Below are 24,495 nucleotides of genomic sequence, written 5' to 3'. Positions count from 1 at the left end.
TTGATTGAAGGATTCCTGCAGACCAGGGAAATTGTCTTTCTGAGCTGAATTTTCAACATCTAGAAAAAACCCACAATCAATACAGCTGATTTTTCATGGAAACTAGTCTGGTATGACCTCTTAGTTCATTTTATAGACTTATTGTTAAATGTCATTATGGAAGAAATAGAAATAGTGTATTGATTGTTTATGAATGAGGTCTGCTTTATTTTACCCTTTTAAATTGTCTCTGATATTGTGGTGATGAAGCAGATGAAGCCGATATTTCTAGTCTAGTAATTCATTACAAAATGAAACATGCAAAAACACAATATTTTTATAATTACAATCTACTAGCTATTGTTTGCCTATGCCGTACACACAGAGTGTTGGAACAATTTTGCTCACAGAGTTTCTGACTTTTGGGCAGTTAAGCACCTGTCAAAGGATTCAATCAATCTCACTTTCCATATTGAATGAAATCAACGTATTCATTTGCTCAAAAGACGTGAAATAGTATTTGCGGCCTACCTTAGAGGGGAATAAAGTCGGATCAATGCTACGGTTCAGCTTGGCTGCCACAATGAAATGAAAAAGTTGTTTGCACGNGATTTTTTTGCGCTCTCAGATTCCTGAGTTTTAAACGCTTGTATCTCAGCCAGATATTGTCCTATTCTAACAACTCATATATCTATAGAAAGTTTATTTATTCAGCTTTCAGATTATGTAAAAATATCGAAAAATTGACCCATAAGACTGGTTTTGTTGTCCAGGGTCACAAATATAATCGCTTCTATAAACCTTCCTTTCCTGTGTGGGTGAGGAGAAAAACTTAAAACAGCGCCGTATTGGCTGTTAAACAGGGTCTGTATTGAGGAAACGTGCCTCCTTCTTTGGCGGCCCCGGGCGACGTTGCAATGGAGAGGAGCATCTTGTCAGCATGTAAGCCGTCCACACTCTGTTTACACCAACATGTTCAGAGCGTTCCAGGACGAGTGCGGCTGCCTCATCTGCATAATCTCTGTCAAAAGAGACAAAAGCTTCCTAAAAATAGGCAACGAAAGGAGTCACAGGCTGCAGGAGACGGGTGGCGGTCTTAGTGGTCCGTGAAACAGAGAACGGAAACATCATTATGTTATCTAAATAAAAAAACTAAAAGAAGAAATGGGTCATGCACGACTTTACATTCAGTCAAATGTCAAATGTATGATTGTCTGTGTGCCGGGGTCAAAAAGAACAAAGGGGTTGTGATTCTAAATTACAATCTTCAATTCATCCTTCAGTATAATCTTTATGATTGCCTGAAAGTGCAATTACCCACCGGCAGAAGGTGATTGCTCAGTTTTCTTCTGATGATGTGAAGCGTTATCCGCCCGGACCCTCGGTACCTTTCTAAACCGCGGCAGGGCAAGCACTCAGTCTCGTCTTAGCATTCCACCGATGTGTCACACTAAATCCTCTCTGCCATTCAATGTTTCCTGGAAAAACAAGATATTATCTTTCACCAAATGATTACAGGGGGCAGGTTAAGACACCAAAATTTCTGGCTACCCTCAATCATGCAGTCCGCCAGCACTTCAACGAAATGTTCTCTCCTCCCGTCCACAAATCTGGGATGATTTATTCATCCACAAACGGATGCTTTTGTGTAACCTGACAAACAAAATCTGAATACTAAAAGTTCCCATGATTATTTGAACTTGTTTGAGAGAAATGACCTTAGCCGTCATAAAACTTAGTCATCTCCAAGATTAAACACGTAATGCAATGAATCAGTCAATTTGTGTAAATTGTTTTCTTGCAGTTGTGTGTAATTTCCGTTCTTTCAGAAACATTTCCACACATTTTTTCATTTTTTCATACAGTACCCCAGTGAATTAGATTGATGCAAAACCCACCTGCGGTCTTATTGCAAAGTGTAGATATATTGAAGCAACGTTTAAAGAATTACTTTCATTTCACACTGGAATTTAAGAAGATTTGCGAGTTCATCATCAGGTTGCGTGTTTAAGGCTGTTGGCGGGCCAGCGCTCTGTAAGATGAAAATGAAAAGAGATTGGAGGCAGACCTTAGACGCCACGCTCTCATATCAAATCTTTAGCAACACACATATCGGTGTGATGAAAAGAAACGATAGCAAAGCACGAGTACATTCCCATCTGCTAGTAACCTGGCTGACCATGGCCCCGGTCTCTCTCGAGAGGTACTGGGCGGGAACACGAGGTCAGCTTTAATAATATGATAACCTAAACTGAGAAATTCACAAGAGCGATATCACGGATGCACCTCACGGGAGAGATGGCCAGAGATATGGCCGATGGACTTTACAGCTCCCAAGGACTTTTGTCTCCTTGAATGAAGCGAACAGTATGTTTAATGGTTTTACTCACCGTTTGTTGTATTCTTCTGTCTTCTTCAACCACAGGCACACAACTGAAATAACCCATCAAAAGAGTCAAATAAAGCCAATGTATGCATTGCAATGTAATGATGTAAAATGATAAAAGAACACAGTATTTGCACAAGTGATTATTAAAGAAGAATAAAAGCAGCAGTGATGTACACAAATAAATGGGAAATATTACAACAAGAAGTCCTCTTTGAATTGTCGGTGCATGTTGATTAATCTATAATTATATATAGCCACACACCACCAGTTACATACATTTTTGTTTTCTCTTTGGAAATCCTGCTGGTTGCCACAAGACGCTAATTAATGATTGCATTTATCAGACCAACCAAATGCTTATTATGACTTACGGACCAGGCCTGAGGTGCATAGCAATGCAGATGGTGGTGTGACTTTGAAAACTCTTTTCAGTCTGCAGTCACGTGTTCACATCACACGGTGAGAGTCAGAGACCGGGTTTGTTTGGGCCAACTAGGTGTAATCAGCAGAGAAAAAATGAGCTTTGCGCTCCAGTAATTACTCAAGTCTAATTACAGAAAGGAGGAATATTGGGTCTCGCTGTACACTTTCACAATCTCGCCTTAAAACTTAAGAATTACAACATGTGCTTATTTAATGGGTGCTGTAGAACAGGTATGTACTGAACTGTATGTTGTCAAAGCGTAAAAGATGACCCTTTGACTGGTAGGCACATATAAATCCGATTGAAATCTTGTCTTAAAATTGTAGTTGAAATGCATGGTGACAACACAAAATATAAACAATAAAATATAAATGCTAATGGGGTTTGCCTTGAGCAATAATAATATCTTTTTAAGCACAGAATTAAAATGAACAGTGACAATAAATAAATGACTGCTCATTTTTATTGTTTGTCTAGTATTTAATTATCTTCTACTAAAACCAAATACAATTATCATTTAATATCTGTTTATTGAAGTTTGCATTAAATTAGCATTTAAATTAAATAGCAATCACAACACATCTATGTCTTACTTATTAAACCCATTTAGCTTACTATGAATTTAACGAAACATTGATTAAATCAAATAAAACATTGAATTGTGATTCGTCTTTTTTTTTTTAAAAATTAACTTATTACTACTGACTGAATTATATAAAATGTACAAATATTATAATATATTATATTTGAAAAAATAATAGGAATATATTTGATAATTTTGTTTTTAGTTTTATTCCATTTTATTAATATTTAAAATGTGCTTTCATTTTTAGATTTTTAGTTTTTATGTTAATTTTAATTACATTTTAAGCATTTTTTTAATATGACTTTTGTAAATTTTTTCTGTTGCTCTAAAATATTCATTTATTTGTATTTTTATTTGAGTTTTTGTTTATTATTATAATTTTAGTGCCTTAAACTTATTTCAGTTTATTTCTGAGGCAACATTTACATTTTTTGTTTATTTAAAGTTTTTCCAATAATCTTTAGACAAAATTTAATTTGATTTCAATAAACAGAAACATTATTACACTTTTAATTTGAGAAACTAAAATAACCTTGTATGAAAGATTACCAAGTTGTTTTTTCTGAATAATGTGTGCTGATAATTAGTTTACAGTAAGATATAAAGTACCTTATTTTACTTTAAATAAAAATGCGATTCTATGTCAACTACAAGATGTTTAAAGTACTGCAGGTAAACATTTCACACCTGTCTCCTAAATGAAAACGAATTGACAAAACCAGCAGGAATAAATCATTTTAGCTAAATATTTCATAATTCCGACACATTTATTTATTTCACTAAGGACATTGACCGTGCTCTATTGTTAACATCCCGCTTTTTACTTCTAGAAATGTCATTAAAAATGATTTCAGCCTCACAATGTGGTTTCTCATTCTCCATACAACAGAGGAATAATAATGCAGTAGGCTACAGAAGCTTTCTGATGATGCTCTGGTCAAACTGTCCTAAACAGAAACTGTGGGAAGGAGATTTGTTTGGCTTGGCGGCGGAAATACCTAATTCTATTCAAAAGCACAGAGATAGTTCATTCTTTCCTCATGCAACTTAATCCACAATTTTAACTGTCCAATTCACATTGGTAATAGCATCTTCTGAACACTAAAATCTGTGTGTAATTCTTTGCCGTGGCTGGATGTCTCATTGTGCTTCAGAAACCAGGCACATAGCAATACGAGAAAAAAGATCTAATTCTGTCCTGGAAAAAAGCTACCGTAGTCAACATTTGAAGTGGATAAAAAAAAAGTTAATCAAAGCTGTCCTTGACAAGAACAGGTATTGTTCTTGTCTTAGGACAACTTTGATCACCCGTTTTGATCCACTTCAAATATACTGTATATTGCCTTATATTTTTATTATGTTTTGGGCCATTGGAGAAGTTTTGACATACCCTGACATTTTTATTTTTTTCAGTTGCTTAACATATGTTACTCACAATCAATTAAAAGCACAGAATTCCCAAGAAACAATATTACAATGCTTACAAAACTGTCTTAGGGTATGTGCCTGTGCATCCAATATCAAAGCAAGTATTTCTTTGTGTGTAACATCAACCACACATCATTAGTAAACGTCTGCTCTCCGTTGGCATCTGATCAATGTTTTTATTCAGTTTGTGAACACTGTCTGGGGCTATAACATGGAAGGGAATGGATGGGTTCCTGTTTATTTATATGCATTGGGTCTTTAAAGAACAGTTATTAGATTTCATCCAACACGCTGCACCACGAAATTGAGTTTTAACATCAAGTGTATGGCTTTTAAAGTTTGTTACTAACTGTATCGTGATCTCTGAGGAGCTCAGCAAGTCAAGCTGACTCAATGTTCAAATTCAAACACTAACACAGCTTTGCTCAGGCTTTTCTATGGTTTGCAGTGCATATGAAATATCCTATACTATAAGATATGAAAACTATATGAAAACATTGTTGTTTTGCTCACAACTGGTCTTCCAAAATGTTACACTACAATACAAAATAGCGCTATAACAAAAAGTGCACATTATTTTCGATTATGCCAATTATTCACGCCCCGTTCTAATTAGCATTATGCCCCTTACAGAAAAGACACACGAAATTCACATGTGCAAAAAACACATGTGATCACATGTGAAATGTGTGTTTTTGGAACATTTTGGTGTGAATTCCATGTGAATTCCCACGTGAAACCCATGGGATAACATGTAAAAACCCATGGGATAACATATGCGACATGTCTCCACATGTGATCACATGTTCTTCACGTCACCACATGTTTCACATGTCATCCCATGGGTTTTTACATGTTATCCCATGGGTTTCACCTGGGAATTCACACCAAAATGTTCCAAAAACACACATTTCACATGTGATCACACGTGTTTTTCGCACATGTTAAACACATGTTGTATACATGTGATCACATGCGAAAAACATGTAAAAAACATGTGAAATTCATGTGTCTATTCTGTAAGGGGCAAGTCACATTATATTACAATGTTTTTTTTATTCAATTTGTATTAAAGTACAATACAGTTATTATAGTAGAAATCACTGTAAGGGAAAAATGGGAATTATAAAATGTAAAAATTGACATGTAAACAATGTGTACAAAACATTTGAATGGCCCTAAAAATAGAATTTCTTATTTTTCCCTCCGAACGTTGCGGTGACACATGACTCATGGCATGTTTTCGTGAGACAAGGCACACGTCTGACTGACAGATAAAAAGCTGACAGCAAATATTGGACCCCTGGTAAATCTCCACACATACATCAAACCTCTATTGCTCCTCTCAAAGCGTTCATAAGGAGGCAGTTAGTGACAAAGTCATGTTTAGAAACGCCTGACAGCTGGTGACATGTAGGTATACCTGCGACAGTGATTTTCTCTGCGATGGTGAAAAGAATCAATTAGACTGACACGCTGCACCTCCAGTTGTTTTTTTATATGCTCCTGAAGTGCTGTGTTTTTTGTTTAGATAATCAGTGATGTATTCAGCAAGAGGGTCAAATAATTGTGTAGACGTCATTACAGTAAAGATGAGCGGAAGATGTCAAAATGGCACGATGCCCTGTAGGGGAGAAACGTAATGCAAGTCCAAATTCACATCATTTAATTACAAAATGTAGGTGCAATGAAGAAAAGTTCAGCATTCTATAAAGTACAAAGTTCAATTGTCAAAATGTGTGTTTGTTTTTCTCTCCACTTCTCAGGATCAGACAATCTCATACCAGAAACTGTTGTTTTCCACAACCCATGTTTTCGCAAATGTAAAACTCACCAACCTGCTCTTTACTCTTAATGGCTCTAAAAACACCCTAATTAATTCATTTCCAGTGTCATACAAAATGTCTTTATGCAATCTGTGCTGTTCAATCATTTGTCAATGACTGGTAAGTACAGCTCCATCTGACATTTGTTTACTTCCATTATCAGTAAATCTCTTAACATTCACTGTGTGATTCACAAAAATCAACATTGGTCCTATTTCTTTGTATAGGCTTTGTATCTTCCCAGTACACCACTGACGCAATATTCATTAGACGCTCCTAATGAGCTTTTGTAGAGCTGTTTTTTCCCATCATTTTAATTTGCCGTACACAATACACTTGTAGAGGTAGCGAAGGGCTATTGTGCTGCTTATTCAGGCATTATTATGCTTATTTTCATTCATCATTAGCACTGGCCAGGCCTGATTACTGCACAATACTATACTGCGTGCTGATAAAGGCCCACCTGCACTGCGTTCCCTCAGGTGCTTCCAAGAAAAACAGACAATCTGCACCACCGGCAAAAACAGGAAATGCAAACAAGCCAACTCTTAAGCTAACTTATAATCATTCAGGCTCTCAAATTAATCGGCAACCTTTAAGCGACACGTCAATAGAGGCGGCAATTTACATTTCACTTTTTGAATGACACAAAAAAGATGCAGAGAAGATATAATACATTATGCGGAATCCAAGTGACCGTTCCTGTGGTCCGCCAGACAACCGGCACATTAGCCTAGTGAAGCACCATCATTTGTAATTTTGGCAGCTGGGCTGTCATTAAATTACTCTGAAGCTCAGGTTCTGAACGGCGCTTTGAGAAGAGTCAGCACTGTATTAGCCTCAAAATAGAGACAATTCTCAACATTTTGATAAGAAACATTTTCTGGGCAATAAAAATTTCTTCTCTCATTTCTCACCCACTCAAAGAAGCATCTGTTCATTTGGCACCGCTATATTTCAGCTCTGTATGTTCAGCTCGCTGCTTTTTAATACTTCAAAATCACAACACATACGACTCTAAAACATCCTGATATTGTGGAAAGGTAGCCATCTATAATGAAAATTAACCGTGGTTTTACTACAGTAAAAGTGTAGTAACCTTGTTTTTCAACAATTTTGGTATTATAATTTGCATTTACCATGATACAGTTACCATGATTTTGGTGTCATTTGTAGTAAAACCATCGTTGATTTTCTGAAAGTGCCTGTTCCAATCTGATTGTGTAGCTTAACAGCGTCTGAATATCAGAGTTAACAGTCCAGCCTAAAAAGAAAGTTGTATTTACAAGGCACCACACTGTCTCAAGATAATCGATGGTTTTGTCATAAATTGCATGGTGTGTAATTTTTAAGCAGAATAAACTTCATGTCAACAATCAAAAGTCTGGCTGTGTGAGATGACTGATAAAGGATTATTTTAAAGAGTACATCAATACTGTTATTGCGTTTAAATAACTAAAGAGTTATTATTCTGACACTGTCTGGAGTAACAACTGCTTAACAGTAGAGAGAGATCTCGCACAACAAGACCCACCGGTAACGGCTATTAGAAAGAAAGGACGAACTGACCTCCACTTCTTCTAAAGTCTCATCTCTTTATCATAACGACCCCGACCGCTTCTGAAAAAAGAACAAGGGCAAACTGTCAACACATCCAAGGGGTTCTGTAAACTCTGTACGAGCACACTTTCAAGTGTTCAAAGAAACCAGGGCCGTAGCAAGCGTGTATCTCTGTCAGGAGAAAAGAGGCATAAAATTGCTTACTGACAGGTTCTTTTTTATGCTTAAGAATGACCTTAATAACTTGTTTCATGTATCTCTCCAATAGTTTAAGGGGAAGGTGAAACAATACATTTCAGAGAGTTTAATCTGGTAGGCTTTGAGCACACATCAAGGCAAAGGTGAGCGTGGTTTCTACTGCGGCGAAAGAAATTAACACGCATTGGAAGCGGTGTGCTGTGGACATTCAGAACACGAGAGCTTTATTAAGATTACAAACATTTCATTGAAGTAATCAAGGATTTGACCTGAAAAGAAAATTAATTGGCTGCCATTACAACACAATACTTCTTTTACTTCTCAAGAGCCATGGGTTGTGCACATGTTGCATTAAGAGACTGTGGTTTTCCGGCCTTCTTAAAAGAAAGAATTAGTGTTTCATTTACAATATAAACAGTGTGCTGAGCCGGTGAGTTGTAAATATGTGGGTGTTCTGTATGAGCCAGTCCTCATTCTTAGTTTAATATAACGCAGACATTTATTGAATCTCCAATCTTGTTAGTCATTAAAGAAATGTTGTATTATGTTGGTCCCGTCACCTTTCAAAAGTTCAATGCACAACAATGTACCTCATCAAAGAATATTGCAGATAATTTTCTCATTTACTCTCTGTTACGGCTGGAAGAAATTAGCCGAAAGCAGTAATGTACAAGGGGTTATGCCATATTGCGAATATAGCAATGGCTTAAAAGCATTATGTAAAGCAGATCATTAAATAAGAAGGCTGACAATAATAATAAATAGTAACAGAATGTTGTTATGCAACAAAAAATCGGCTATGGGGGCTTTGCAGTGAAATACATAGTAGCTCAGTAAATACGTTAAGGACCAAAACTCACCGTTTTATAGTTTCTTCATGAACAACATTCAATTCCTTCTATACATACTGCAATGGAAAATGATTCGATTCATTAATGATCAATTAATTGTTTTCAAAAGAACATTGATAAATTGATCACTAGAAAAATAAGTCACGATTGCCTAAAACTGGATTATCTTGAAGGAAACTAGTGCTATTCTCAAAAAAACTGCTATACACTTTTTATTCTTGGAAAATGTTTCCTCTTGAAAAAGGCAAATTTGCATGTCTTTCATTATTGCTTATCTTTACTTATAATATCATGAAACATGCAAAAGCAAATGAAGACACCTGTTTCTGCAAACTGATGAACATTCAATTACGGGAGGATCTTCTGATGAAGACGCTGCAGAGACTGAACAGATTGCGGCAATCTTAAATGTCCAGCTTCATTCCACCGTCCATTCATCACATCGCTGCCCCTCCTTCACCCCGAGACACCGACCGCTGTGGGCGGAAAACCTGCGCAAACATTTAAATACATGAGAAGAGTCGGGAGTCAAAATAGCAGTGAGTAAAATGTGGAAATCTGTCGACTATGACCCGGTGACCTCTTACCTTGCCTGAATTCAAACAGTTCCAAACTTTATTCCAAAGAGGAAATATAAAGCCAATCGATCCTCCAACACAGTTATTTATGATTCATGGCACCTGTCAAATCTTGTGTTATTTATCTTAAAGGTTAACCACTCCTTTCAAAGTAAAAGAGATAAACCAATCGTCATACAAAAAACCCCCAAGAAGATAAAGACTTAATACACAATATGTAATCCACACAGCCATGCAATTCTGTGGTCAAATAAAAGCGTCTCAATATAAAAACCTCCAGGAAAACACTTCAGTAGAGCAGTCATTGTCAATAAACTTTATAGGGCTAATTGCTTAAACCGAAATGTGCTCTTTTCACCCATCTGAATTACACCGTGGCGCATGAACATCTCCCACATCAGGGTTCATTCAGAATCTCTACAGCTCCGATCAACGGAAAGCAAATCTTTTGTTTCAGGGCTTGTACAAGATAAGAGTTCATTAAGAAACACCGCAGATCTCTCTGCACCCGTTGGTTCAGAGCAACATCAGTGATATAACAGATTTATTCACGTTATTAGATAAATACAGATCGGTACGGCTCCTGAGAAGGGAATTGAAATTCTCATCTTCAAAATTATTCGACAAGAAACTACCTGTTTACGTCATTAATGTTCAGGAGATAACAGTGCTGTGTTAGAAACAAGAATCCACTCACTTCATTAATTCTCCTCTCTGTGCCTTTCCTAAAAAGGAAATGAATAGAATGATATAACATATAACATAATCACAACCCAATGAACTGATAAGCTTTCCTTTACACTTCTATTATAGCAAAACGTCTCGATGGGAACAACAACAATACATACTAAAAACCACCTGCGGCATGTCTGACAATGTTGCGTATTTGAAAGTATAATGATGAAAGAACGAAGAGGAAAAGAAGATTTATACATCCATACTTTCAATTTAGTACATTGAGAAGCGTTGAATGTTTTTGTGCCGGTACCTGGATTTGGGTCGACTTGAATGACCATCTTGAGGGGTTGACACTTCAGCCCTAAACATAAATAAAGACAATCAAGCCATAATGACAACTAGATTCTCAACTGACAACTCTAGAGTTATGAAAAAACGCTCCTTAAATCTTCATGAACCCTTAGTTTAAAGTTTTTAAATGCAAGATCCTCTAAACACAATTTTGTTCATCAAGCGGACTAAAACAACCTCTGCAACAAGTCCCAGAAATCGCATTAAACCAGCCAATCAGATTTTCCGTATGTAATCTGCAAACTGTACATTTTAAAGAGACAGTAAACCCAACTTAACAAAAACGTTTGAACAGATCAATGATTAAAATGACAGCGAGAAATAATGATAGAAAAGAGATTCAGCACCTGTCCTACACATACTGTACACATCTCCCAGCAAACATCTCTTGTGCCTCAACAGTACACCGTTAAAGAACTTGTTTTCTGTATTTTGGCGCTGTAGCACCAAGCACTGTAAGACCAAAAGAGAATGAAGTACGTCATTCCTCACTATCACAATCTTGGATACCTGAAGAAAACACAAAAGATTTCCCCCCCACGGCTGTCAGTTCAAATCTTGTAGCCTGCGAAATCAAAAGGAATTGGGAATGGAGAAATGACAATTTGATTTGACATCCCTGAACCGGATATTGATTTCCTGCTTAACAAATCTCCCAGTCATTTACAACTGTAGTGTGTGCGAGCTCGGGGGGACGCGCTTCCCAACTTCCTAATAAGTCCACTCCGTGATACCGCACACCCAGAAGGTGTTCGCTGTTCACTGCAATACGGGAACGAAGTTGAAGCCAGTCATTCCCAGAGGAATAAATGTGTATGCTGTGCACGTGTGTGCATTAGTAAGCTTTTCTGGCAAAAAGACAGAAAGGTGCAGCTCAGTCGGGGAACACCGCTCAGCTGCCGCCCGTGAGATGCCTCCCGAGGATTGTGGGATTGACAGCCTGAGGGTGGCATGCCTGCTAGAGAAGGTGGCTTCTCATGAGACCCCGCTTCTCCTGTCATCTTTTTCCCTTCTGTCAATGCCAATTAAAGAAAGCCAAGGCACTTCATGAGTCATTTTCTGGAAGGAAGGAAGCCATTGCTCTTTTTGTAGCACTGTTCAGACAGTCATGTTTTTTTCCTGCCTGCGCTTCCGCATTCGGTTTCATTTACATTTAACGATGAATAAACCTTGAAGCTTGAAAGCGCAGAGTGGGATGGAGGTGTCAAAGTGTCTCACTTCTCATCTCCACCTCGGCTGGTAATGCAAACAGAAATTCCAGGAGGGTGCCTCGGTGGGGGTTATTTGCTTCATATCCGATGTAGTTCTTCAATTATGATGCATACAGATCTCAGAGTCTTGCAAAAAAGATCAAAAACATAAATCCATATTGTACACTGATTCTAGCACACTAAGTGAAAGGGTCGGCTGTTTTAATGTAGAGCAAAAAGCGTGTGGCAGTTGAAGAGAGCTTTTCACGGCATCTGAAATTGGCAATTGATTCTAGAAAGTGACACTTGCATTGGATCTATCGGGCCGGTATTACACATTAAAGCAGAGAGACGTTGAATTTATTTATTTAGCAGATTGAGAAATTACTTGGACTTCAATGGTAAAGTGATTCTATGAAATGATGGGCCTCACAAAATTACAGTTGGATCTTCAAATGCAGGGATATTAAAGAGATGGAGGAAAACATCTGAGACGCCTAACAAGAAGACTCGAGACAGCAATTTCTTGAGCCTACGTGGTTTATAAAAGCCTAACAAATGAGTCGAATGATTTTGCAATGGCTCTCAGAAAATACTGAGCAATACCAAGATATTTGATTGAAGGATTCCTGCAGACCAGGGAAATTGTCTTTCTGAGCTGAATTTTCAACATCTAGAAAAAACCCACAATCAATACAGCTGATTTTTCATGGAAACTAGTCTGGTATGACCTCTTAGTTCATTTTATAGACTTATTGTTAAATGTCATTATGGAAGAAATAGAAATAGTGTATTGATTGTTTATGAATGAGGTCTGCTTTATTTTACCCTTTTAAATTGTCTCTGATATTGTGGTGATGAAGCAGATGAAGCCGATATTTCTAGTCTAGTAATTCATTACAAAATGAAACATGCAAAAACACAATATTTTTATAATTACAATCTACTAGCTATTGTTTGCCTATGCCGTACACACAGAGTGTTGGAACAATTTTGCTCACAGAGTTTCTGACTTTTGGGCAGTTAAGCACCTGTCAAAGGGTTCAATCAATCTCACTTTCCATATTGAATGAAATCAACGTATTCATTTGCTCAAAAGACGTGAAATAGTATTTGCGGCCTACCTTAGAGGGGAATAAAGTCGGATCAATGCTACGGTTCAGCTTGGCTGCCACAATGCAATGAAAAAGTTGTTTGCACGGGCATCTGTGAATGTGTTCTGTTTAACTGTGGTTGAAGCATGTGGACAAAAATGAAACTACAGCTGCCACCAGAAAAAAATTGGTCCATGTGGAACGTCCAAAGATCACAGCTGTGAATCAGAGATATTCATCACTTGATAGCACATTATTTATTTGCATTTATTACAGACAAATGCTCTGAAGCCATTCTCGCTCAATGGCAAAGGAGTGTTGCCTTAAGTCTTCATCAATACAGCAACTTGAACAACAACAAAAAACTCATCAACTCACATCACAACTTCAAAAAAGCCAACATGATATTATTTTAAACATGATGCACCAAGCACAAATAATCTATGAATCCATTAAAAAACAGACAACTATTTTTACAAAACTATTCAGATCTGAATAAAACAGAGAAATGCTTACATAACATCTCTGTCGACTCGCCCGCTGTACTGGAAGATTTTCTCCTTTCTGTAACTGCCTGAAGGATAAATGTGATTATGCATGTTACCCAAAAATCTGTGTATCCTAAAATACACCAACTCATGACGCTTTAAAATACTAGCTATGTGGCAGTTCGGAGTCATGAATTTGAACTGAAGTGTTAGATGTTGAACCAGAGAGAAAGGTAGCAGTGTGTCACTAACATTGCCAATATGGATACCTGATAGAGCTCCACGTCGCCACAGGCACAACACCAAACCATCAGGAGGTAGTGAAGAAACGCCATCCATTTATTTTCTTTTGTGCTCCAGCACAATATGGAGAAACCCACAGCTTCACAGCGCCAATCATGTGCGTTTCCACTACCGTCCAAAAACAACCAACAGCGTCCATTAATATCACCGAAACGCTCCGGGGATTTGGCCTTTCCTCCAAAAAAGATTTGGAGAGGTTTAGTGGTGCATTTGTAGAACAAAGAGAAAATACACATGCAAATGAGGGGGGTCTTCATTAAAGGGCAGACAATAAACAATAGTTTTTATGCTTATGCAAATATGATCATTTTAATTACAGGAGGCCATCAGATGTAAATCGCAATAATGGACAATAACTGCAATAAGCAACACAGTAAATCCCTCTCCGCCAGAGTACATAATGAGCTATGAGACCAATGTCAATATTGCATAATTATGGACGGGACTCAAATGAATTGCATTTTTTCCCGATAAGACCCAAAATCTGCTGCTGTGTGGGGGCCGAACCTGGAATGGCGTTTGTGTTCAATAAATATGTCATTAGCTCTCCGTTCATCACGGCCGAGCCATTTTCTTGGTGTGACGGGCGCAGCGCATGTGTCGTGATTACGGCATTGAGCGTTCCCGGCGGTGTATCACAGCGCAGACACAACTCCTGCCATTGACACTGCGTGTTATCTTGCGGCCCCAGTCCACCGACAGCCCGCAAACACAAGCAGGCTGCAAAAGAAAAGATTGACTAAAAAGCCTCAGGGTCGTCGTCATTTCCATGGCAACCGTTGTTCCAGTCACATATAATGCATGAAAAGACGTGCTGGTTAAACGTGAAGGACAGTGACACGCTCCTACACACGTTTTGCTTTCTGTTGGAGAGATGGGACTGGATGAGGAGGTGGAGGAGAGGGAGACGTCTAGTTAAAGGAATTCAAGTCTAACCAACAATTTCAAGAACTCTCGCAATGCAAAACTGAGAAAGAAAGGTGTGTATAGTTCCATGGTCAGTGCAATGGTGTTCTGGACGATTGCATTGTCAGGCTGGTTGTTAAAGGGATACTTCACCCAAAAATGAAAATTCTGTCATCATTTACTTTCCTTCCAGTTGTTCCAAATGTGTATAAATGTCTTTGTTTTGATGAACACAGAGGAAGATATTTGGAAGAATGCTTATAACCAGACAGATTTTGCCCCCCATTGACTCCCATAGTAGGAAAAATTACTGTTGAACACAAAAGAAGACATTTTGAAGAATGTAGGACAGCAAACAGTTCTGTCATTTTTCCTACTATGGGAGTCAATGGGGGGCAAAATCTGTCTGGTTATAAGCATTCTTCCAAATATCTTCCTCTATGTTCATCAGAACAATTTTTTTTTACAGATTTGGAACAACTCGAAGGGGAGTAAAAGATGACAGAATTGTCATTTTTGGGTGAAGTGTCCCTTTAAGTAAAAAAACGCTCTCCTTGAAAAACTGCATAATTTAGGCGAGAGGAGAAGAACAAGAAGTGCAGGACAAGTCACAAGCTATTTAAGTTGAATACCTTTGTTCAAATCCCTAACCCCAAGATCGGGAAACAGTAAAAGCGAAGCTCGTCTAAACAAGTGCCACTAATAATAAAGTCCCACGCGTAAAAAGAAGTGGCAAAGCCCTTTCCATTCAATTAACCACAATAATATCCACAGCTCTATCGAAAACGAGCGGAAGCAACATGAGCCAGCCTCGATTATAAACCGACAGCTCATAGTACAGAAGCAGTGAGAGCGTTTACATGCCGAGTTACAGTCCGCTCCTAAGAGACACTCCTTGTACACCAGTGGACAAACATCATGCTCAGCGCTGTCAATCAAACTGGCCCCCAAATCCCAAACCTCCCAAGACCTCTGGTGCTACCCACCGCTGCTGCATGTTAAGTGAAGCATGTCTTCTCTGTTCTGTGTCTGGACAAGCTGTGTTGCAAAAAAAAAACTATGACAGCACACCCAGGGTGCAATATCTGACACCCGGCTATTTAGAAATGTCAGGGCTGCTGTTCGGTATTCTTAGAAACACATGAACCTGAATGCTTGGCCAACACAGTGCAAGAATGCGCTCTTACTCAACATGGCAGTAACAAACCGTTCAATGAAACTATAAGAGGTCTGGGGTATTCTGAAGATTTATAAATGCTGATAGATGAGAGAATTCGATTCATATATTTTGTATCCTGTTGTACCAAGAGCAATCTTGAACTTTCTGAACAAAAAGATCTTTAAAGGCGAGCAGTAAAAGTCACAGGCGCACCGGATCATTTACATTTAAATATCAAATCGACAGCAAATGTGCAGAAAACGCAGGCACCTTTTTAAAATGCACGATGATGTTTGCGCGTCAATCGTAATTGGTGAAAGTTTCATGGATTCGGTTAAATTAGATCAAATCATTTTGTCACAATGTAATTACGTCCAGCGCTATTCTGCGATTCGTGCAACGTGGCTAACGTTTCCAATGAAGGAAAGTTTTCAACCTCTGGCCGGCGGAAAGTTTCCACCCACATATTTTAATTACATTTCTCGAGCCTGCGGTGGAACTTATGTATGCATCGAGCTACTCTAGCCATTCAAGTGAAAGGAAGGCACTAATGAAAGAGATGAAAACAAGAAAACATGACATTTGCTTTGTGAGTGATGCGGCTGGCCTATTTCCATATTAATATATAAATATGCAAATGCCGGGCTTGAAGTCACTAATTAGTTGTAAAAAATATGAATTTGTTAATAAACATTGTTTATGGAGTTCATCTCTCTGCCTTGATTTCTAAGCTTATAGGTTATAGAGAACACACAGACCATTCTGTATAGACCCGATGATGGATTTTCTTTAATACTTTCATATTAGTAATGGTATAAACACTTTCCATGCACCAAAATATAGGGAGAGGCTTTCGAGGAGTGGGTGGGGTTATGCAAATTGTTATGTAAGGTACATGGCTACCCTAAAAATATGAAGCTAAGAGTTCAAACTTACAATACAACATCTGTGTTTTCTGATATTATGAATATTTGCCTGGCTTACAGCAGGAGGGGAGAGAGTTGAGCTCCACGAAATGATGACAGAACTTGTATTAGATCTACAGTATTGTAAGTTGTGCAAAGTTCTTAGTATCCAGCAAACAAACCACTGAAACACTAAAACCACCACATATTTAAAGATAAGATATACAGTTTCCACCACAAGGCATACAACTTGGGGTGGCAAACAAACAGTTCAAATAAAGCAGTAAACACAAAACAATGAATAGTAAAATATGCTTACGGCCAAATCACTCTGTGTCAGTATAATCTCTAAAACAAAACGGAAATAAATAAATAAAACAAACCCCAAAAAATCTCATAAGATGGAACTTCAACAAGGTTTCGTTTCAAAATCAAGAGACAAAATGCAAATACTTTTTCTATGAAGAAGTGTTGAAGCAAAAAGGATATTATTATGGTAACAATATGGCGAGCAAGCATTAAGACTATGCCCAATTATTCCCCTACAATTATGCTAATTATCATATTTAGTGCAAATTGTGGTTCACAGTCTGAAATACATAATCAGTGGGTTCAGGATAATCATGTAAATTGTGAAGAATTAAAGCGGGTTTGGACTTGGTCGCAACACAGCACTAGCGTAACCTTCAAGTTGTGCATCATTAGCATCTTGCAGGTCAGTCACCTTAACTGTGTAGGATTTGTTTCAAAGTATCAGCAAACAGTTCTTTATTTGTCACTGCGTGAAACAAGTTAAATCGACCCAATTTTTATTTAAAAGATTTAGCATTATTGTGGAGTTTGCAAAAGGATAATGACCAGTATCACCTGTAAGATGAAGCACTTTTGGTGGTATCGTCAGTCGTTGTCTTATCTTTTAGGACAAATTAAGTCTTTTGGGGGGTGAACTGTTTCAGAGAGAAGTCCACAAACAAAACAACTTAATGATCGCGTGTGATTATACAACATTGATTAAAAATATAATCACAAGGCCAAACTTTCTCAAGACGCACATGCTCAGTCTTTGCACGAAGGCTTTGTCAATCAAGTGTAAATGAAGAACGGCCCAAGACCCAACACAATCGATATTTGTAGGCTTGATCAAACCTGACAAATGATTATAAATAGGGCCTACTGCACACGTTGGTTTTCATCATAGAGCAAATAAATGCATTATGGAATAAGCGAGTGAGTAAAGAGAAGATGGGCGCTGAATCATCAGGTTTTCTACTTCGTAAAGCTTGGACTCCCAGTACAGAATAAAAGTCTGACTCAGCACCACAGCAAGGTTAATAGATTTTCACCCTCTTCTTATGAGAAAACTACAAACCCTGAACGAGCTTTTCTACCTGTACATGATCTCGTAAAACGTTTTAGAGAATTTAATCCTTACTCACCAAAATAGTGCTGAGATTGGAGTCGTGCTTGGTCCGAGAACTTGAGTCCTCTCAAAACAGGACCTGGCACACTTTCTCACAGACTCGAGAATCGAACTTGACGTAACTGTAAAAAGATTGTACTGCTACAACAAACAGTCAACGTTTATAAGCCTTCTAAGTTTTGAGAAGTCTATTCCAAGAACACAAAGAACGGACTAGTGTCCTTGTGGAGACCGGTCTTGGGAGGTAGCCTCGGAAGAACAAACTTGGATGGACGCGCCACAGTGACTTCTGGGACTTCAAGCGTGTTCCGCACACACTAAAGGCTGCATCCGATGCATCCTTGATATCGAGAACACATTCGGGTACTTTCATGCGTTCTCTATTCTTGTGTTCTTGAGTATTGGAACCGGACTTTGACGGTTATTGATGACGTAAAGCGAGAACACGAGGACACAAGACCGCAGAAGAACGCATATTGAGAAACGGCCATCGAGTTTTAAGCTTAAATGAACATTTCAGTCATTCCATCATTTTATGTGAGTGTTGAAAACTGTTATCACGTGTCTCTGCATTCGCTCATCTAAACTCATTTACATATTTTGAAAATCCCAGAGATGTGTCAGGCTAAACGGAGGAGTGCCGCCCTACCCCTCTGTCTTCCTCATTCACCCCTCTGAGGCTGCAGGGCTCCTTTAACATACTGATGAGGGACGTCTATTAAATGTCACACTGCTAGACGAAGAACCACAGGCTCAGACTCTAACACCAGGCTGCAGACAGAGCGAGATAGTTAGCAGAGTCCCAAAAGGAATTTCGTAGGTATGAGTCAGTATGAGCGTGATTCAGAAAAGGACAAAAGGCGCACCCTTTCACCAAAGGAGTGTTTATGACGGGAACATGACAGCTTAAGACAGCCCGCCCAAAGAACCTTTTAACTGAAACAGCCGAAACAGTTTATTTAACATTTAGAGAATACCACCAAACACAAAAGCTTTTCATTGATTTTAATATTCCCCAAATTACAAAACACAAGCAAAATCTATTTTCAAACAAACCTACAGAAGCACCAGATGAACCAAATACAATAGTCCTGAATATTTAGGGAATATTAATGCCTACGGTGGTTACGGTCCCGTGCAAACGCAATCCGGTCTCTTATTTCTAGTCTGTTTATTCGTGATACAGAGGCATGCAACGAAGGTCCCCACAAAAATGCATTGCGGTTCCCAAGAGGACAGAACCTCGTTTACTTTTGGAAAGTTGCCAGTGAGAGGTATTTACACGTCATTCTACACTTCGCGCTTTTACACACATCCGAATTGGGATGCACATTCCATTTAAACTGTAAAATGACACATTTTCTAAGATCCAGATGAGAAGTTAAGCACTGCACTTCTAGAAAAAAAGCTGGGAAATAACACTTCCACTTCCTTCCACTGCAGGTTTGACGGATTCCGGATGACTCCCGGTACGAGAAACAGAATCTTTACCGGTACCGTTGAAGCCATATTGCCATGGCAACGAGAGCCCTTTAGGAGGGGTGTGTGCATGCACGCAGCAGGGAGAAGCAGGGGACTGCAGATTTCACAACCTCATTTTTCCTTCTTTCTCTTCTTTAGTCATTAACTTTCATTCAGTTGCTTCTTGTTAAAGTTACAAACGCGTGGGTTGTCCATCATTTTTGTGTGAACGTGGCCAGAATGTTTTAAGACATTTGGGCGTCTGTTTTGTACTTTAGTATGAAAATGGTCAGTTGTTGTAAGGAATTGAAATAATTCAATGAGTGTGAAATTTCTTCTTCTCTGTGTCTTTCTGTTGCAGATTGATGGAAAGCGCTGCGTGCTCTCTGCTGCACCACACATTTCTTGCATTGCTCCTCTTCCTGAATATTGCTTTATCGACTGTCACCCCCACCAGTTCACCCCCACCATCAGATAAGATCGCAGAGACAATATGTTAGCAAAGCCAATCGCCCAAATTCTCATGCAGGATTAGTGAAAGTCAGTATTAGCCATGCCAACGCCGATCTCATGCAATATAGGTTTGAATTAGAAAGTCATAAATGATAAACTAGGATTTTCAACAAATTGCAATTTAAACCCTTTTTGAAATACATAATGTATAGGATCCTCAGAAAGATCAAGAATGGAAGGCTAATGGGACTTTATGTGGATGAATTTAGCACTTCACCAAAATACAGTGTGGCTTCTTAGGGCTTTCGGCCAAGGGTAATAACCATGATTTATGTAAGCTGTACAGCACTGAAGCAAATACGTTAGTTTACTTCACGAGCCTATTTGGAGAAGCACAACATGAGCCATTACAGCTTACAACAACAATAAGAAAGGATAACTCAACCTGACCAATTTATGTAATTGAAAACGGCTCAGTCATCATTGAATTATAATACAAGGACTCTTCATTTTGTCAAAGCACGACCGTCTGTATACAGTACTGTCACAGTCCGGTCTTTAGTCCAGATTTACACCTTTCATTAGACACACACACAGCTGTCCATCCCCAACCCTCCGTGTCATAAAAAACGCCCCGACTGACTGGATTGTGACTATACGATCCATTATTCATCAGCACCGGAGAGAAGCAACATCTCGCTGCCAGGGAATACTGATACAGTTTTATTACGGAGGCCGTTCACGCAATAGCATTTCTGCCGAGGCGTGCGGGTTATTTTAAACGTCACGCATTACGTCGGCATTTGGGGATTCTCTTGGCAAACCCGACCACATGGTTAGACGCAGGACGGAATTCCTAAGGAAACGTTTGGCAAGGGACAGTGCGGGGAATGCTAATTGCATGTTGGAGGAAATGGAGGATAATGCGAAAGGATTATTTAGGGACGATGGTGTTTTGTTAGATCCCCTAAGGATGGCGGAGGTGGCTGCTTTTTTTTGCGTCATGACAGAAAGACAAAGTGAGCACTAGGGGCAGGTGGAGACTGCGTTTATGCCCCTGAGGAAGTCTGGAGGGTCTAGACACAGCAGCAAAAAAATGAGAGAGAAAAAAAGCACAAACCAGAACCTTTGAGTTGTTAATCTAATACGCCTCCTGTGATGCACGTATACTGTAATGGATAGAATGAGAACTGCAAAGTGGCAAAACAGGCATTGAATTTGAATGATTGCAACAATTAATGCAATGCACTGCCTTCTACGTCGTGCATGAAGATAGCGTATCCAACACATATCGCCATTGTTTATAAATATCCTACAGACCGTTAACCTCCTCAAAGGTCTGTCAGAACTGATAAGGGCTTACTATTGTTAAGCTTTACAGGTCCCATTGGTCAGTGGTCTATCTCAAGCCTCTTTAAATCTCTTTATTTTGAGTGGCTGTGAGTTTAATTTACCGTCTTCGCCCTCGACTTCGCCCGAGCAAAGGCTGGCTAACCAGAAAATGAGGGAAGAGCCAGGAGTGGATGTACTGAAAGGTACGGCTTACGAGAGGATTTCTTTTGCCGAGATAAAATCCTGCCTTCAGAGTGTTTTCCCACAGGAGGTGGGAAAAATCTCCGGATCAATTAAAAGTCTAGCCTTGACAGTTATGGAGGAGAAAAACACTGCTCACTCTGGCATAAACGCTGCTTTTAACAGTTCTCATGGAGATGCACTTGAGGACTACTAATCGGAAGTGACCTAGCAGCAACCTTCTGAGGAGGAGAAGAAACCCGACTGTGCTTTTATCAGAGCCAGACATCAACATTCTAAGAGACAAACAGCCAATCAATACACTCAACAGCATCACAAGCACAGTTAAAGTTACAGTACAATGCATGTCAATGAAGTCAATGAATAATACATATGAAACCAATACACTCGAAGAACACATGCTGCTGATGTTTAGATACTCCTAGACTTACTTCTGTATATGGACAAACCACTGAATATTCACTAGAATACATCAAAACAAGATTAAGACAGAGGTCATAGCATAAAAGTTCAAACTCAACATGCTTCGAAGGGGAAGGTTGGAGTGAGCCGTTGGTTGCAATTCACAACCTCACCGCTAGATGCCACTAAATATCATACACAGGACCTTTACATTTTGCGTCTGCGTGAACTGCAATTGCACAATGCCTCAAAGATGGATTTCAGTCCTTTTAAGCCCTTCACTGGTCCTTCATTCTCCCTGCCCTGTGGTGCCATAATCCTCAAAATAGTGCGGCAAACAAACGTCTCATTTTCACACACTGGCCTCTTTTACCCTCTGCTTCATAAACAAGTCAGAGAATTTATATAACGGCGCTTTCCATATCACAGAAACAGACCTCAGAGGCATGGCGTACAGAAAGCCCTCTTCAAGGAAAGCGCGTGCTATTATGTCTAGTGAGACGGTAGCGGTCGGGCCGCAGTTTAATGGAGATTGTGGCCACAGATATGAATGTAGAGATGCAAAATTAATGGGGTCCTATTGACACAGAGTCCCTTTGTTAGTTTCTAAACTGTGACAGCTCGCTGTGCTTTTGCTCTTTCGTATGGTAACCGACCACATTCATAGTATTGCTTGCAGAAGGGCACGATTCTGTAATGCTCTGACCAGGAAGCTAATAAACACATATTGAAAATGACAGCTGCCCAGGCCGGTCTACTTACTGCTTGTTTTCTTCCGGACATCACTGGCAATTTACTGTATAAGTGTAACACGCTGAACAAAACATCTCTTCACCACAAGCTATTTATAGAGGCGCATTGGTGCTCCGCTATTGTTGTATTCTGCAATCCTTCGGCTAGATAACGAGTCCTTTTATCGACTTCTAACGTTTCTCTGTGACAAGGTTGGAAGAGAATGAACCAAGCAATAGAAAGGAAATATATTTACCTCGATCTATATTCAAGAAAAGATGGCGTTTGAGCTCTAAAATTCTTCACTACGTTCTGAAAGTAACCACAGGCGTCGAGGAAAAGGCAAGGAAGGGTCCTAATCTTTCGTCCGCACACAAACAGGGCATGCCAAGCTCACTGTCAGAGTACCACGGTAAAGAAGAAACACGAGGAACACCAGTGGCGCTGCTCCGGGCCTCTTTTCCATCATGTAGTGCTTCCTCTAATGAGGGAACGCTGCTCAAATGTGCTTCTTTAAAATTCAGCTTCAGTCTCCGGCACATTCACACCCAGCTGGACACAACCTGGTTAGGGAGGAAACTACAGGAAGCTAGAAGACAAACAAACGCACGGAAATATCAGCTCTGTTTCAAAGGACTGTTTGCTGTTCAGTTTTGTTTGCAAGCTAAAATATTCTTAAGCAGAAAGTAAGTGGAGCTTACTGCCTCACAGAAAATATTATTCTTTGAGCTAGTTTATGATTTACAAGTCACAAAAAAACAAGTCTACTTGTTAAAACTAAAAGCACAGCTCGCCACGCGAATTAAGGTATCATTCAGCTATAGAACAACCGGTAGCGAGGCTTGCCTTAGCAAATACAACTAATAATGAAGAAAAAGGTGCAAAAACAAACTGCGTTAGTTAAGGCCTTTGTTCCCTAATGGTGCAAATTATTTACGAAAAAGATATTTTAATGGATTCCGTCTGCGCTGAACTAATTGCAGTAAAAAGAGGGATTGCAATACAGCCTTGTAAGCCAAACGAATTGTGCACAGCAGTGAAAGCTTGGCTCGAGAGTTCGGAATGAAAGAGGAACGTGAGCAGGTATCGCCCAGCGTCTTGTCTTTGGAATCCACTGGAAATCAATTTGTGGTAGTGGGGTCACGCGAGGTTAAGCTTCAAAGAGATGTGCGATTTCAAAAGACCCCACAACAGTTCACAGAAACACAGAATCTTTGATTCGATATGACAACACACACATCGTCATGTTAAACATGAACAGTGCTTTTCAATTTCAGAGGCGGTTCTGTAAATGTATAAAAACGGGGCATCCACACACGAAATAGAGATGCACTCAAGTTCCATTCTCATCCGTCAGAGGACATAAGGTTTGAAATATGCATGGAGCGCGCTTACGGTTTGCTGTGAACGAGGCTGTTGAGATCCAAAGGAATGATGAAGCATCTATACGAACGACTGCTCGTTTTGTTATCGCTGTGAAGATGCGATCTGTCGATTATAACACATAAAATCTATTCTTTCACGTTTATAGCAAACATACACTAAGAATTTGTGAAAATAACTCGACGCAAAGGCCAAAGAAACGCTGTAAATCCTCAATT

At 39.1% G+C, this 24,495-nt stretch overlaps 1 long non-coding RNA gene across 1 annotated transcript; it reads right to left on the bottom strand.

Annotated features, from left to right (window-relative positions):
- Window positions 1-748: 748 nt before the first annotated feature.
- LOC130547807 (uncharacterized) lies at window positions 749-23,406 on the bottom strand. Its single transcript, XR_008961943.1, has 9 exons — window positions 23,151-23,406; window positions 10,808-10,858; window positions 9,562-10,544; window positions 9,251-9,297; window positions 8,202-8,252; window positions 2,370-2,412; window positions 1,878-2,011; window positions 1,301-1,457; window positions 749-1,000 (listed from the first exon to the last, which is right to left on the bottom strand). It is a non-coding gene; the product is annotated as an uncharacterized LOC130547807 (long non-coding RNA).
- Window positions 23,407-24,495: the final 1,089 nt, after the last annotated feature.

This window comes from Triplophysa rosa, linkage group LG24 (genome assembly GCF_024868665.1).
Source record: "Triplophysa rosa linkage group LG24, Trosa_1v2, whole genome shotgun sequence".
Lineage (NCBI taxonomy): Eukaryota > Metazoa > Chordata > Actinopteri > Cypriniformes > Nemacheilidae > Triplophysa > Triplophysa rosa.
The sequence above is the reverse complement of the archived record's forward strand: the minus strand, read 5'-3'. Positions and strand labels throughout refer to the sequence as shown.